Genomic DNA, 14,154 nt, shown 5'->3' on the forward strand with positions numbered 1-14,154 from the left:
TTACACTGATAGATAACTGGTGATTGGAAGAATCTTCTTTATATCGACCCCAGCTGCCTCCCTGCAATTTCCACCCAGTGATTCTATTTCTGCCCCTGTGGGGCCACGCAGTACAAGCCTTAATTGCCCCTTCGCAAACTCGACTTCGCAGCATCTGAAGACTCATCCAACGCCGCTGCGCAGACTCCGCAGAGTTCGTTTCCGCGGCGGTGGTCCGGAAGCCCAGCCCTGCCGCGCGACCGCCGCTCCCGTCATCCCCCGCCCTGCGCGTCACGTGACAGCCCGCCTCTCAACGGCCCAGCAAATACCTGCCCAGCAAATACCGCCCCCGGGCGGGGCTCAAGGCGTGACCGGCAGCCCGTGACCGGCGGTCCGTGGCCGCGCGCCGCCGTGTTCGCTGCGGCCCCGACGCCCGCGGCTGGCGCTTCTGTGGGCGAGTGTCCCGGAGAGCTCCCGGCAAGGTAAGGGGGGACAGCGCGCGGAGGCTGCGGGCAAAGTGGTTCTGCCCGCGTCCCCGGGATGCCCCGGCCCCGGAGCGGGGAGCGGCCCGGGGGAGGGGGCGCGGGCGGCCGGGGGCTGCCTCCCGGGGACCTAGGGCGCTTTGCGAGGCGCCCAGCCGAGGAGGTCCGGTTCGGTCCTGCCGGAGGCTGAGCACCTGGCCCCAGCGGGACCAGGAATGGTGCTCTCAGGCCGCCCTGGGCCCCGCGCTCCCGCTCTCTGCTGGCACCTGGAGGCTCAGCTGCGCCGGAGAACAGCTGTGCCTTGGTTTCTCCTGTGAAACGACCGGGCCGGGAAGGTGGGTCTCTGCGGTTGCCTTCAGCCTTGAGGTTTTGCGAGTGTGTTAGTGAAAGTGGAAGAGGAAGAAGCAGACTAGAGATGGGAAGAACCCTCACCTAGGAACGCAGGAGCGAGTGTCTGAGGCCGGGCACCTTTTAAGTGTCTTCTGTATTTTGTGCAAGTCGCAGACCTCTTCTGAGACTCGGTTTCTCTATTTTTAAAGTAAAGGTGATAACCCCTGACCTCCCTTGCTCACAGGACTACAGTGAAGAACAGATGGAAAAGCCATTTGAAGAGCCAGAACTCAGGAGTCAGTTACACCTGGGTTCAGATCCTAGTTTTGCCACTTACTGTGCGTTCTCGAGCCAGATAGAACCCTCATCTGTTAAAAGAAGATAATAACCTTAACAGCTCATGAGATTGTTGTGAGGATTGAGTGTAATAGGACTTAGCACAGTGTCCGGCAGAGAAATGCTCAGTAATTAGTGCTGTTAGTACAAGTATTAATAAGCTAGAGGGACATTCACGTGAGGGATGTTTAGAATAATCACACATCCGTTTCTGTGTATTTAGTCCTAAAAAGAGTGCTGTTTTGATTTCCTAAGAAAGGGACCAAGTGGAACCCTTTCCTCTTTTTTCTGTCTGGGTCCCCTTTGCCTTCTCATTTACAATTGGCATGTGAACCCGTTGTTTCTACCAAATGAGTCAGGCAGGATGGGAACATTACTGGAGCAGACGGGTATCAGTTTCCCTCTGAGGGGAAAGAAAAGTGCCAGGCATGTGCTGCCACCAAAAAAAGCACAATACAGTGATTGACTGTCAGAGCTGGAAGATGCCTGAGAAACCATCTAATCCAGCTGTCTCCTTAGGCAAATGGAGAAACTGGACCCAGAATTGAGGACAGGACTTTGATTTTCTCAGGACCCAACAGAATGTTGGCACTGGGTGGTGGAAAGAACACACACTGTTTACCAGACGCTTTGCTTTCCGTGAGTTCTAGCCTGTTTCTTCATTTATTCAACAGGTATTTATGGAGCACTTCGTGCTTGTATACCTGCTAGGAGCTGGAGAGGAAATACGCACACACGTTCCTCTGCTGGTTTTTGGTACAATTTAAAATAATAAGTTCCAGCTCCCAGTGAGCCTTCTTCATAGCAGCTGGCCCCAAGGGACAGAGAAGCACACAGAGAGGCCTGAATTGTTTCATGATCAGTCACAGCAGTCCCAGAGCCCTTGTTGAAGCCTGGTGAGATTTTAGAGACTGGAGAAAATGCTGCTTTGTCAGGGCTTTTAGTAAAGGATTTCCTCTGGCCTGCAGCGCTTGGATTTCTTTTTCTGATTTCAGGCCTCTTACTGTTTTTAGATTCCTGAAAAGAGCCACCCTCACCACAGTGCCTTCATTTTGGTTTCCATGGTTATCAGATGAATTGTATTTTTATGATAGCACAAGTAGCTGTTAAGTAATACATGGTCAAGAAGTCCCCGTTCCCTATGGGTTTGTTTTCTGGTGGTGGTTCTCTTTTTTTTTTTCAGTTACAGTGCAGTCATACTATTCTTTCCTCCCTCCCCACCTGTTTCCTTTAACAATAGTGCATCAGTGGCAGGGCCAAGAGGAGTGGGAATAAGTAGAAACAGAGATAAAAACACATATAGACCCTGGTTTAGGTATCTCAGAACCTTTGGAGGGATAATCCAAAGGCATTACCACATGCAAGGGGCAAATCAGTGGGGCTCTGATAAAGATGTAGATTGCAAGCCAGCAAGAGCTTTCAGAGGTGGGAAGGATCCTGTCTTGGGCAACCAAGAAGACATCACATATTGAGAAGCTTTTCAGGGAAGATTTAAAAGAAACAAGTTCCTTTTACGTATGTCAGTCACATAGTAATAAATAGACAGTACAAGAAGCATTTTGTTCTTTCAGTTTGCCTTAATGAATGAACCTTCTCTTAAGTCACCTATCATGGGCTTTGTCTGAGATGTTTCCTTATTTCTCTCTTTACTCTTTCTGTTAGCTTAGTGATGTATTAGTTTCCTACTTATACACATGATATTGTGTACATGAAGGTAGATAAGCAGAGACATTTGGTTAAGATTTTGTCTGTTTCATTTTGGATGTTTAACCTGTGTGTTTCATTTCACCAGTTGGGTTCTAAGCAGTCACATGTTTCTTTATTTTTCCAAATAACCTCCCAAGTCCCCTTAATACCCTTTTTAGTGAGAATTCTGATGTCTTCCACTTCCAAGCCCCACGGGGGCTCAAACACTCCAAAGAAGTCAGTCTTTCACTCTCCAGAGGGGAGAGAACTGCAGAGTCTGAGCCGTCCACCCACATTGTTATTTCTGACACAGCTGTATCATACCACAGTTGAAGAGCTGCCCTGCACGGTCTAAGGATGTGTGGTCACTGCTGCTCAGTGCCTTTATTGGACCACGTTCCTGCCAGCTTGATACCATGCTTGGCTTCCAAGTTTAGAGCTTTTTCAGTTTGTGCTGACGTGATTAGCCATTCTCCCAAAGCACCGCACTCTGGGCCATGTGTGGAGCTTGTCACCAGGCTGGGTTCCTCCAGTCTCCCCTGTTTGGGCGGCCCATAGGGCCCTTTCTTACTAGCAGCCTTGGTCAGGGTCACTCCAGATCACCCAATAGATTTCCCAATTTTCAAACCTTTTATCAGGGTTTGGAGGCTGAATCCCTTCTCTGCCTAACCCTAACCCAAAGCTTTTTGGCACATTGCTTCTACTCCTCTCCAGGATTCTGCCTACTGAGGATACTCAGGAATGCTAACCTTTAACCAAGATATCTACTCCAGGACTTTGGACGCCTACTCATCTCACTTTTCGTAGGTAAGAGGAATCCTCTGGTGACTCTTGGGAAAGCGTATATCTGTTCCTGAGAGACTCTGTCCACCTATAGTTCTAAGAGAAGTAGGCATTATTGAAAATTTACTTGACATGTATCCTGTTAGGGATTTGGGGGTGCCAGGTTTTAATTTAAAAATGAAGGATTTTCAGTTCCCTCAACTTGCCTAAGAACTAGAAAATAATCAGTATGTCTATTTCATTGTCTTTGTTTTAAACTTTTAAAAATATGAGATACAACAAGAATGCAAGTGAGTAAAGCCCATAAATGTATAGTTTAACAATTCTAAGGAAAATACACATGTAACTACCACCTACGTCAAGAAATAGAACATTGCCAGTACTCAGTACCCTTTCTAAATCATAAGCGCCTCCCCAGAAGAAACCACTATTTTGACTTTTATGATAATCATTTCTTTGCTTTTCTTTGTAGTTTTGTCACCTATGTTTGCCTTCCCAAACAATACAGTTCATTTTTACTAGTTTTTTAACTTCATACATATAGAATCATACTGTGTGCGTTTTGTGTTTGCTTCTTTTGCTCAACTTATTTGTGAGCTGAATCCATGTGTTGACCACACTTACTTTTATCGCTAAGTGTTTTATGTTGTGAATGTCACAATGTAGTTATTCATCCTATAGGTGACAGATACTTGGTATTCAGAAACTATAAGCAACACAAGAACAGTGCAGCCAAGAACAACATCCTTAGACATTTTCTATTGTGTATGTGAATGAGTTTATATATGTTGAAGTGGAATTGCTTTGCTAGATAATGCCAAATAGTTTTCTAAGTGATTGTACCAATTTACTTTCCTACCAGCAATATATGAGAGTTCTAGTTGTTTCTTATCCTTGCAAATGACTCGGTATTGTTGGTTTAAATTTTTTAAACTATTCTCATGGGTGTATAATGATATCTCTGTGGTTTTAATTTTCTTTCCTTGGTTACTACTGATGAGCACTTTTTTGTTGGTTAATCAGATGGCCTGTTTTGTAAACTGCGTATTAAGTCTTTTCCCTGTTTTTCAGTTTTCTTATTGATTTATCGGAGTTCTTTATAAATTTTGGTTAGTGGTTCCTTGTCAGTTATATGTTTTAAAAGTATCTGTTACTCTGTGACTTTTTTTTTTTTTTCCGGTATGCGGGCCTCTCACTGTTGCGGCCTCTCCCGTTGTGGAGCACAGGCTCCGGACGCGCAGGCTCCGCGGCCATGGCTCATGGGCCCAGCCGCTTTGCGGCATGTGAGATCTCCCCAGACTGGGGCACGAACTCATGTCCCCTGCATTGTCAGGCGGACTCTGAACCACTGCGCCACCAGGGAAGCCCGCCGTGCGTCTCTTTTCATCCTCTTAAATGTTGATATCTTAGACCCTATTCTGTAGAAGCAGGACCTGAAGTGGGGATTCATGCTCAAATGGTATACTGAGAGAAGTGCTCAGGAAGAGAATAAGGGAAGCAGGATGGGAAGAGGAGAGGAAGAGAACTAGTTGAGGTGGCAGTTTTCTGGAGAAGGGACCTCTGTGTGTTGTTATCAGCTGACACTTCTATCTGGGGAATGGATGTGCTAGCCAGTAAAGAGGATCTGGGTGGGACACCAATGGTTTTCTCTATAGTCCATCTGATACATTCCCTTCTATGTTAAATTCACTCCATCCAGATACAACTTCTCCAGGATTCTGGTTGGTCACAATTTCTGGGGAAACTTACAAGAGGAAGGTTAGTGGGACAAACTACAATCCCTGCTGCTGCGGTTAGTCCAGAGGTCAAACTAATGCCCATCTTCTTCCACCTCCACCATCCATATTAGTTTCCCCTCCTTTGTCCCTTGAATATTGGAGAGAACTCAGTGATGAAGCCACCTCGGTCTGGAAGTTTATTTTCTTATGTTATTTTTAACCGTAGATTCAACCTTTTTAATGGTGCTAGGGCAATTTTTTCAATTTCTTCTTAAGTTAGTTTAGTAAGTAATATTTTTCTAGGAATTTGTCTCTTTTAAGGTTTAAAATTTATATAAAGTTTATAATATTTCCTTATTATTCTTTTAATGTCTGCAACATCTGTAGCAATATCCCCTTTTCATTCTGATTTCATTTTTATGCTTTCTCTCTTTTTTTCTTCTTGAGCTTCAGTAGAGGTTCCTTTCAAAGAACCAACTTCTGTCTTCATAGGTTTTTTTCTGTAGTAAGTTTGTTTTCTGTCTTCATAGGTTTTTTTCTGTAGTAAGTTTGTTTTCTATTTCTTTAAGTTCTGCTCTTTTAAAAAAAAATTCACTCTCCTTGTATACATTTTGGTTTTTCTTCTAACTTTTTGAAATGGATGCTTAGTTCCATTAATTTTTATACTTTTTATTTTTATTCTTTCCATTTAAGGTTAAACATTTTTCTCCAAATACCGTTTAGCAAGAGCTCACACGTTTTGATATGTAGTATTTTAATCATTTATTTCTAAATATTTTCTAGTTCCCATTGTGATTTCCCCTTTGACTCATAGGTATCTTAGAAATGTGTTTCTTAATTTCCAAACATGAGTATTTTCTAGTTATCTTTTATTAATTGATTGTAGTCAGTGAGCTTGTTCTGTATAATCTTAATCTTTTAAATTTGTTGATATTTCTGTTAGGGTTCTGTTTATGGTGAGTTTTTATAAGTGTTACATGTGTGCTTGAAAATAATATGAATTCTAAAGTTATTGGATTTTATGTAATGGTTCTATGTAATGCCACTAGATCAGGTTTATTAATTATATTCAAGTCTTCATCCTTACTGATTTTTTGCCTGTTCTAGCTATTATAGAGAGAAATGTGTTAAAGTACACAACTGTGATTATGAATTTGTCTATTTCCCCTTTTTAATTTTTTGCTTTATATCTTTGAGCCCAATTATCAAGTGCATACAAGTACAAAGTTGTTGTACTTCCTAGTGTGCTAACCTTTTATCATTATGAAGTTGCCCTTTTTATTTCTAGTAAAAGAATTTTTTTAGCCTTAAACTCTATTTTATCTGATATCAGTATAGCTACGCCATCTTTTTTGGTTAATCTATGCAGGGTATATCTTTTTCCATCCTTTTAGTTTCATCCTTTCTGTATATATGTGTTTTGGATATGTCTCTTATAAATAGCATATAATTGGGTTTTGGTTTTTTATAGCCTTTGTCTCTTAACTGGAACATTTAGTCCATATTCATTTAATATAACCACAGATGTATTTAGGTTTAAGTTTGTCTTCATATTTTATGCTTTCAGTGTGTTTGTCCTGCGAGAACTCCATTTCATTTTAGCTCTTTTTTCCCTTTTTTTTGAGGTGGGTGGGGCACTATTTTTAATCATTTGCTTTTTTCCTTCTAGTTTGGACATTATGCACTAGCTCTTCTTTAATGGTTACCCTTGAAATTTTAACTTAACCAAAGCTGATAAATTATGGAAGTGATAAATAGCACTACTCTTCTTTTGGACAGTACCAGGACATTAGACCATCTGAACTGTCTTTTCCCCTTGACGCTTAGTGGTAGACTTGTTGTAATACAATGTGTCAACTTTGATTAGAGTCATTTAAGCACCCACAAATGGAACAAATGAGATGAGGGAGGAAAAAAGTGAGAGAGCAGAGAATTTCCTTGAGAAAACTATGTGTATATTTGTCAGGACTCTTGGTTGCAAGTGACCAGCTTAGGCACTCTTAACTTTAAAAAGAAAATCTATTGGCTTATAAAACTGCATAGCTGGAAATAGGGGCTCAAAAAATATTTTTAGGGTTCTCTCTCTGTCTCTCTCAGTCACTCAACCTTGCTTGTCTTAATTTGGCTTCGTTCCTCAGATGGACTCTTCTGAGTTGTCCCTATCTCTGGCAAGGGGGAGGGGATATTCTGATCACCTACTTTGGGTCAAGTATCCATCCTTGGTGGATGGAGGACTGAGGCACTCTGAATGACAGCCCCACCAGGACTAAATGAAGTGGGAGTGGGGTTCTTCTAAGAAACCAAAAGAGGGAAGGTGTGCCAGGCAGACAAAAGTTACAGCTACCAACCATCCCTACACTGAGTAATGGCTGAAGGAGAGATACAAAGAAAGAAGAGGTTTAGAGAGGTTGCAGTTGGAATTAACTCAGTTAATCTGTACAAGAAGAAAAAGGGGAGGACATTACCTGTTCATGAGCCCACTGACAGGGAAGGAGGAGGCCGGTCAAACAACCACCTCCTTCACCCACCAGCCGCTGGGCACTTCACCATTGTTGGCTGAGGACATCTTGGTGGTCCACAGCAGCAGAGGTGTGGGGCTCTCTAGTATGTGGAGATGTTTTCAACATGTCAGCCGTGGTGCTTGCTATTCCCCCAGCCTTTTCTAAGAGAAATTTCTACATCCACAACTCCTGTTCATGGAGGGGCAGCCCGAGACATCCATGTTTCTACCATAAAATCTTACTCTATCCCTGCCCCCTGGTCAGAACTTACGGAACCAGGGATGGACGTCAGACCCAAGAACAGCCAATTCATAGTCTCACCGGGGACCTCTGATGTGACCTAGTGGAAAGAAAGATGCATGTTCTCTTAGAAATTTGAACTGGGGACTACAGTTGGACATAGCTGTAGAAATCGAAGCTGAAATGGTATATAGAAAGAAGCCATGAGGTAGAGTCAAGTCTTTGAGGAGTCTTGGCTAGTGATCTTAGGAGGAAGCAGAAGCAATGAGGTAGAGAAAATTTTGTGTAGCCTCCAGGCAAAAAGAGAATGGAGCAGACCCTTGGAGAGTGACTGAATCATGCGATGAGTGAAGACCCAGACTCCAGCTGCTGAGGGCCTTGGGGCTGCCATTGATCCAGACCTTTCTAGACTCTGGGAAGCCCAGACCTACTATGGTTCTATTCTTTTTTTTTTTTAATTTATTTTATTTATTTATTTATTTTTGGCTTCGTTGGGTCTTCGATGCTGCGCTCGGGCTCTCTCCAGTTGCGTCGAGTGGGGGCTACCCTTCATGGCGGTGCGCAGGCTTCTCACTGCGGTGGCCTCCCCCGTTGCGGAGCACGGGCTCCAGGCACGCGGGCCCCAGCAGTTGTGGCATGCGGGCTCCAGAGTGCAGGCCTAGCAGCCGTGGTGCACGGGCCCAGCTGCTCCGTGGCATGTGGGATCCTCCCGGACCAGGGCCCGAACCCCTGTCCCCTGCATCGGCAGGCGGACTCCCAACCACTGCGCCACCAGGGAAGCCCTATTCTTGTATTTCCATAAAATCCTGTACCCTTAATACCACATATACTCTTATGATAAGCTCTCCCTTATTTGTACTTGTAGTCAGAAGACTCAGTAGAACAGACATTCAGAACTTAGGGGCAGTGCCTACATGGGTGGATTGCTATTGCTGCCAGTGCTCTTCCAGTACTACAGTTCTGAAAAGAAAACTCACACTCTTTGCCATCAGATGGTCGGCAGCTACAAACGTTGTTAGCTCAGTTACAATAAAGAATCCTGTACACCCAGCGCTTGGCCTGGTGGGACTATCTGGGGTAGTTGGTTCGGGTTGGTTGGGGCCGGCTTAAGGTCTGTATTCGTTCCTCATTGCTGCTGCACAGCTCCCTGCTGGGCGCAGGTCTGCTGCTGGGCACAGGTGCCTTGATTTTCCCAGAATCTGGCTTGAGATCCTAAATCTTTGGGCCAGGCTTCCTAACAGAGTACTGCTGTGTCACATCCAACTCAGACACTGTGTGATACTCTACTGCGTAACAGTTGCAGGAGTAAACTCATCCTTATTTCATGATCTGTGAGTTTATGTGTAATGGTGAGGATAGAAGGTCCTTGACTATCATGTCACAAGTTAGGAACCCCAGAACCTCAGAAAGGAAACTAGGAAGCAGGAAACTAGGAGGCAGGCTGTTGTAGTGGAAAGAGCAGGGGCTTTGGACTCAGTCCAGGCTGGGAACAGAAGCTGTGCTGCTTACTAACTAAATAAAAAACGGTTTATCCATTTATTCCTGGAATTGGGCATAAGAAGACTACCACCTCTCTGGTTGTTAGAAGTGCTTATTGAGATGACATACAAAAAACACCTGATATTTAATAAGCTCTCAACACATCTTTCCCTGCCCCCTCAAGGTCACCCAGTGAATCAGAATCAGGACTAAAACCCAGGTTTTGGGTTTCCTGACCCAGGGCACTCTCCTAGGTGAGAATGAATGGGCAGTGCATTGAAGGAGGGAGAAAGGGTCCTTACAGCTCCCAGCCACAATCAGAAAGCACTATACGTGCATCAGAACACAGCATTCTGGTCTGTGTTATCAGATTTCAGAGCGGAAAATAAGAAAGTGTTTATCTCTCAGGCTGAAGAGAACTGAGATTTGAAGAAATGATAGAAAGCCTGGATGAGATTTTTGTCATCTTCAAAATTATAAGTTTTGTTTCATTTTCCAATAGTGTGTGTAGGTGTAGGTATATGTATGGGGCTCTTTCATGGTTCACCGTATTTTAATCTCTGTACTTTCAAACTAAAATCCACAAAACTTTAGGAAATGTACTTTGATTTGAAGAAAAATCTAAAATCCTTAACCCATTACAGTTCCTCAATGAATGCAGTTTGTATAATAGTTATTTGCACTGGTGTTTAGTATGTCTCATAATGTGGGAGGAAAATATATTTTTTTCCCTTGAAAATATTAAATAAAGTTCTGAACTGTCCTGGTTTTCCCCCCGCCCCTTTTTTATTAAAAGCAAAATTCCCACCACTTTGATACTGATGTGGCCTCCCCTAGGTAGGAAATAAGTGCATTCTTTTTTATTATACAAAGGTGGGACATGAATGCAGAGTTAAGTCCCTGCCTTCAAGATTACACAGTGAGAGAGAGGCAGAGCCCCAACTAGAAGCCGTTTGTGTCCCTTTTGTCTGACTCATCTCAGTATGGGGTAGGGCCATCTGCGCTGGGTCTCGAGGCAGCTCGTCACTGCCCCCCAGGTTAACAACTGTGTGAACTGATCCAGCTGATCTCTCTCCCTGACCCCTTCAGGCTCTCAGAGCTTCGGCCAGACGGAGCTTCTCCTTACTGTGTCCTCAGCCCAGCTGGAAGTTTCCTGCTTGGAGGCTTGGCTGACACTGTTTCCTCTGCCCACAGTCCCCCTTCCTGCATTCTCTGGATGCACCAATTTTACCCATATCTCAGAGTCCAGCTCAGATGCCAGCTCTCCCATGAAGCTTGGCTTAATGGTTAAAAACCCAGACTTTGGGGTCAGGTCTGGCTTCAAAAGGGGGCTCTGCTACAGTCTAACAGAGTGATTTGGGGTAAGCCGTTTGTCACCTAAGTTCTCTCACTTAGTTTTTTTATCTGTAAAATGAAGACACATACTTTAAATCAGTGCTTCTTAAACATATGGTACATATGGATTCTCTGGTGAAATTGTTAGTGTCAATTCTGATCCAGTAGGTATGGAATGATGCCCAGGAGTTGGCGTTTCTAACCAGTTCTTAGGTCCTGGAAACAACATTCTGAGTTGTAAGGCTTTGAAGAGATGTTGAGAGAATAAAAGCATGAAAAGTGCTTAATGCTGTTCCCTTCAGACAGTCGTGCTAAGTAAACAGTAGCTCCTGATGTTTTTGTTGCCTTCTATTATAACTGGCTGATTCCACTAGCTAAGGGTCACATTTTTATTCATACATATTTTTATTTACAAACGGGCTTTCCCTCTTTTATGGCACTGAGCACTTTTCCCCTGTATTGTGGGGTTTTCTGCGGGGGTGGGGGTGGTGCGTTGGGAGTGATATCTTTGTCTCCTACCAGACTTGACGGTGGGGTCTTTATCTGATTCCTGACTCCTCGCAGTGCCTACCACGCAGTCCTATACATAGCAAGTGTTGACTACATACTTGGGTTTTATTTACTTTTTTTTTTATTCCACAAGGATCTATCTCGCAGTATGGATTCTATAGCTGAGGCTATTCAGTAGTCTCAGCTGTTCTAATATACCAGATAATGATGATGGTGATCATTCATTCATTGTTTATCGAGCACCTACTGTGGGTCAGGCATAGTTCTAGGCATAATACAAAGCAGTGATACAGAGTTTCTGCCCTCAAGGAGCTTATATTTTACTCAGGGGAGACAGACAATAAATAAAAGTATTATATAAAATGTAAGCTCCTTGAGGGCAGAGAATGTCTAGTTTGTCACGGTGAATTTCTTCACAGCAGGTGTTCACCTGGCCACCCTACGTCTGCATGTGCTGTCTCACTTCTCACAGGGGTGGTCCCTGTGCTGTAAACTCGGTCCTTCCTCACGTCCCCTTCACCCACGCCACACATCCACTCACACAAAAGCGTTAGTGAGCTGCAGAGATGTCACTAGAGGTTTTATTCCTGACCCTAACTTGCCGACCCATCATAATGCTCAGTGACCTAAATGGGCACAGCAGCCACCCTCTCAGAAGCAGTGGCAGCCTAGACAGCAGGACAAAGCACAGCAATGCTTTGGTTCCGGTGCCTCACGTTGACCAGAGTTCTGTACAGTTTTCTCAGGGTTCAATCCCAATCTCTCCTTTATCAAGTCCTTTTCTATTTCATGCCCTTTAGATGTTAGGGCGGCAAGGCCTTGGTCATCTTCACTCTCTCTAGTGATCTTACGCCATGGCTTTAAATGTCATTCAGGTCTCTGTTCAAATGTCACTTCCTCAAAGACCTTCCTTGACAACCCTATCTAAAATAGCACATGTGGGGGGCTTCCCTGGTGGTCCAGTGGCTAAGACTCTGTGCTCCCAACGCAGGGGGCCTGGGTTCCATCCCTGGTCGGGTTGCTAGATCCCATATGCATGCCATAACTAAGAAGTCTGCATGCTGCAACTAAGAGTCCAGATGCCACAAAGAAGATCCTATGTGCTGCAACTAAGACTCGGTGCAGCCAAAATAAATAAATAAAATAAATATTAAAAAAATAAAATAGCATATGTGTGCATGCCCACATACACGCCTTAGCCTGCTTTATTTCTCCTCTTAGCACTTATGTTATTATTTTTTAAATGTATTGCCTGTCCCTGAGGGTCTTGTCTTATTTACTGCTTGTCAGAACTTGGAACAGTGCCTAGCACAGTAGTAGACAAATCGACGAATATTTGTTGAATAAATGATTTTTTTCCTTTGGAAATTCTCAAAATTCTCATGAGGGGTAGCAAGATAGCCATCATTAGCCTCTTTACAGATGAGGAAATAGGCTAACTTTAACCTCACTTGAGGTTAAAGGATTTGCCTCAAGTCACGGGGCTGGGAAACAGTAGAGCCTGCTTGTCGAGAGCCAAGTTTCATGGGACTCACCTCCCAAGAGAGTGGCCTCTGCCTTCCCCACTGAGGCTGGGGACACCAAGTGGCCCAGAGGCATGCGGATCCCTCCACTGTGCGGTTAGGTAGAGGCCACACAGAAGCCCTGAGTTCTCACACTCTTGGGAACACATTAAAAAAGGAACAGCTTGAGGTCTACCTCAGGACCTGCTCCCTCCCATCCAAACAAGTTCCCACTGTTGTTTCTTTACAGGCACAGGCCATAGGGGATATTTGTTACTTTTAATTCCATAGCTCAGAGGCCCCAGTGGCAAAAAGAAGGGCAAAACTTGAATACATTTTTTAAAATTGAAGTATAGTTGATTTACAATATTGTGTTAGTTTCAGGTATACAGAGTGATTTAGTTATATATATTTATTTTTTAGATTTTCCATTATGTTATTGCAAGATACTGAATATAGTTCTCTGTGTTATACAGTAAATTCCTGTTGCTTATCTACTTTATATATAGTGTAATAGTTTGTGCCTGTTAACCCCATATGCCTAATTTACTCCCCCCTGCCCTTTGGTGACCATGAATTTGTTTTCTGTGTGAGCCTATTTCTATTTTGTGTGTAGATTCATTTGTACTATTTTTTTTAGATTCCACATATAAATGGTATCATATATTTGTCTTTGTCTGACTTACTTCACTAAGTATTGTAGAATATTCTCTAGGTCCATCCGTGTTGCTGCAATTGGCTGAGTAATATTCCATTGTGTATATATACCGCATCTTCTTAAACCATTCGTCTGTTGATGGGCACTTGGGTAGCTTCCTTATCTTGGCAATTGTAAATAGTGCTGCTTTGAACATTGGGGTGCATGTATCTTTTCGAATTAGAGTTTTCTCTGGATATATACCAAGGAGTGGGATTGCTGGATCATATGGTAGCTCTATTTTTAGTTTTTTAAGGAACCTCCATACTGTTCTCCATAGTGATTGTACCAATTTATATTCCCACCGACAGTGTAGGAGGGTTCTCTTTTCTCCACACCCTCTCCAGCACTTTTTATTTGTAGACTTTTTGATGATAGCCATTCTGACTGTGTGAGGTGATACATCATTGTGGTGGTTTTGATTGCATTTCTCTGATAATTAGTGATGTGTGGCATCTTTTCATGTGCCTGTTGGCACATGTCTTCTTTGGAGAAATGTCTATTTAGGTCTTTTGCCTTTTTTTTTTTTTTTTTGTGGTACGTGGGCCTCTCACTGTTATGGCCTCTCCCGTTGCG

The 14,154-nt window shown here is 43.6% G+C and overlaps 1 protein-coding gene across 1 annotated transcript in view; it reads left to right on the forward strand.

Moving 5' to 3' along the window:
• Positions 1 to 362: 362 nt before the first annotated feature.
• The window catches only part of FBXO10 (F-box protein 10), a 68,817-nt gene continuing 55,025 nt past the window's right edge, over positions 363 to 14,154 (forward strand). Inside the window, exons 1-2 of the mRNA XM_082657264.1 lie at positions 363 to 461; positions 3,528 to 3,620. The gene's annotated coding sequence lies outside the window, so the exon portion shown is untranslated. The remainder of the gene's footprint in view (positions 462 to 3,527; positions 3,621 to 14,154) is intronic.

Source organism: Grampus griseus (genome assembly GCF_964374135.1).
Source record: "Grampus griseus genome assembly, chromosome: 6".
Taxonomy (NCBI): Eukaryota; Metazoa; Chordata; class Mammalia; order Artiodactyla; family Delphinidae; genus Grampus; species Grampus griseus.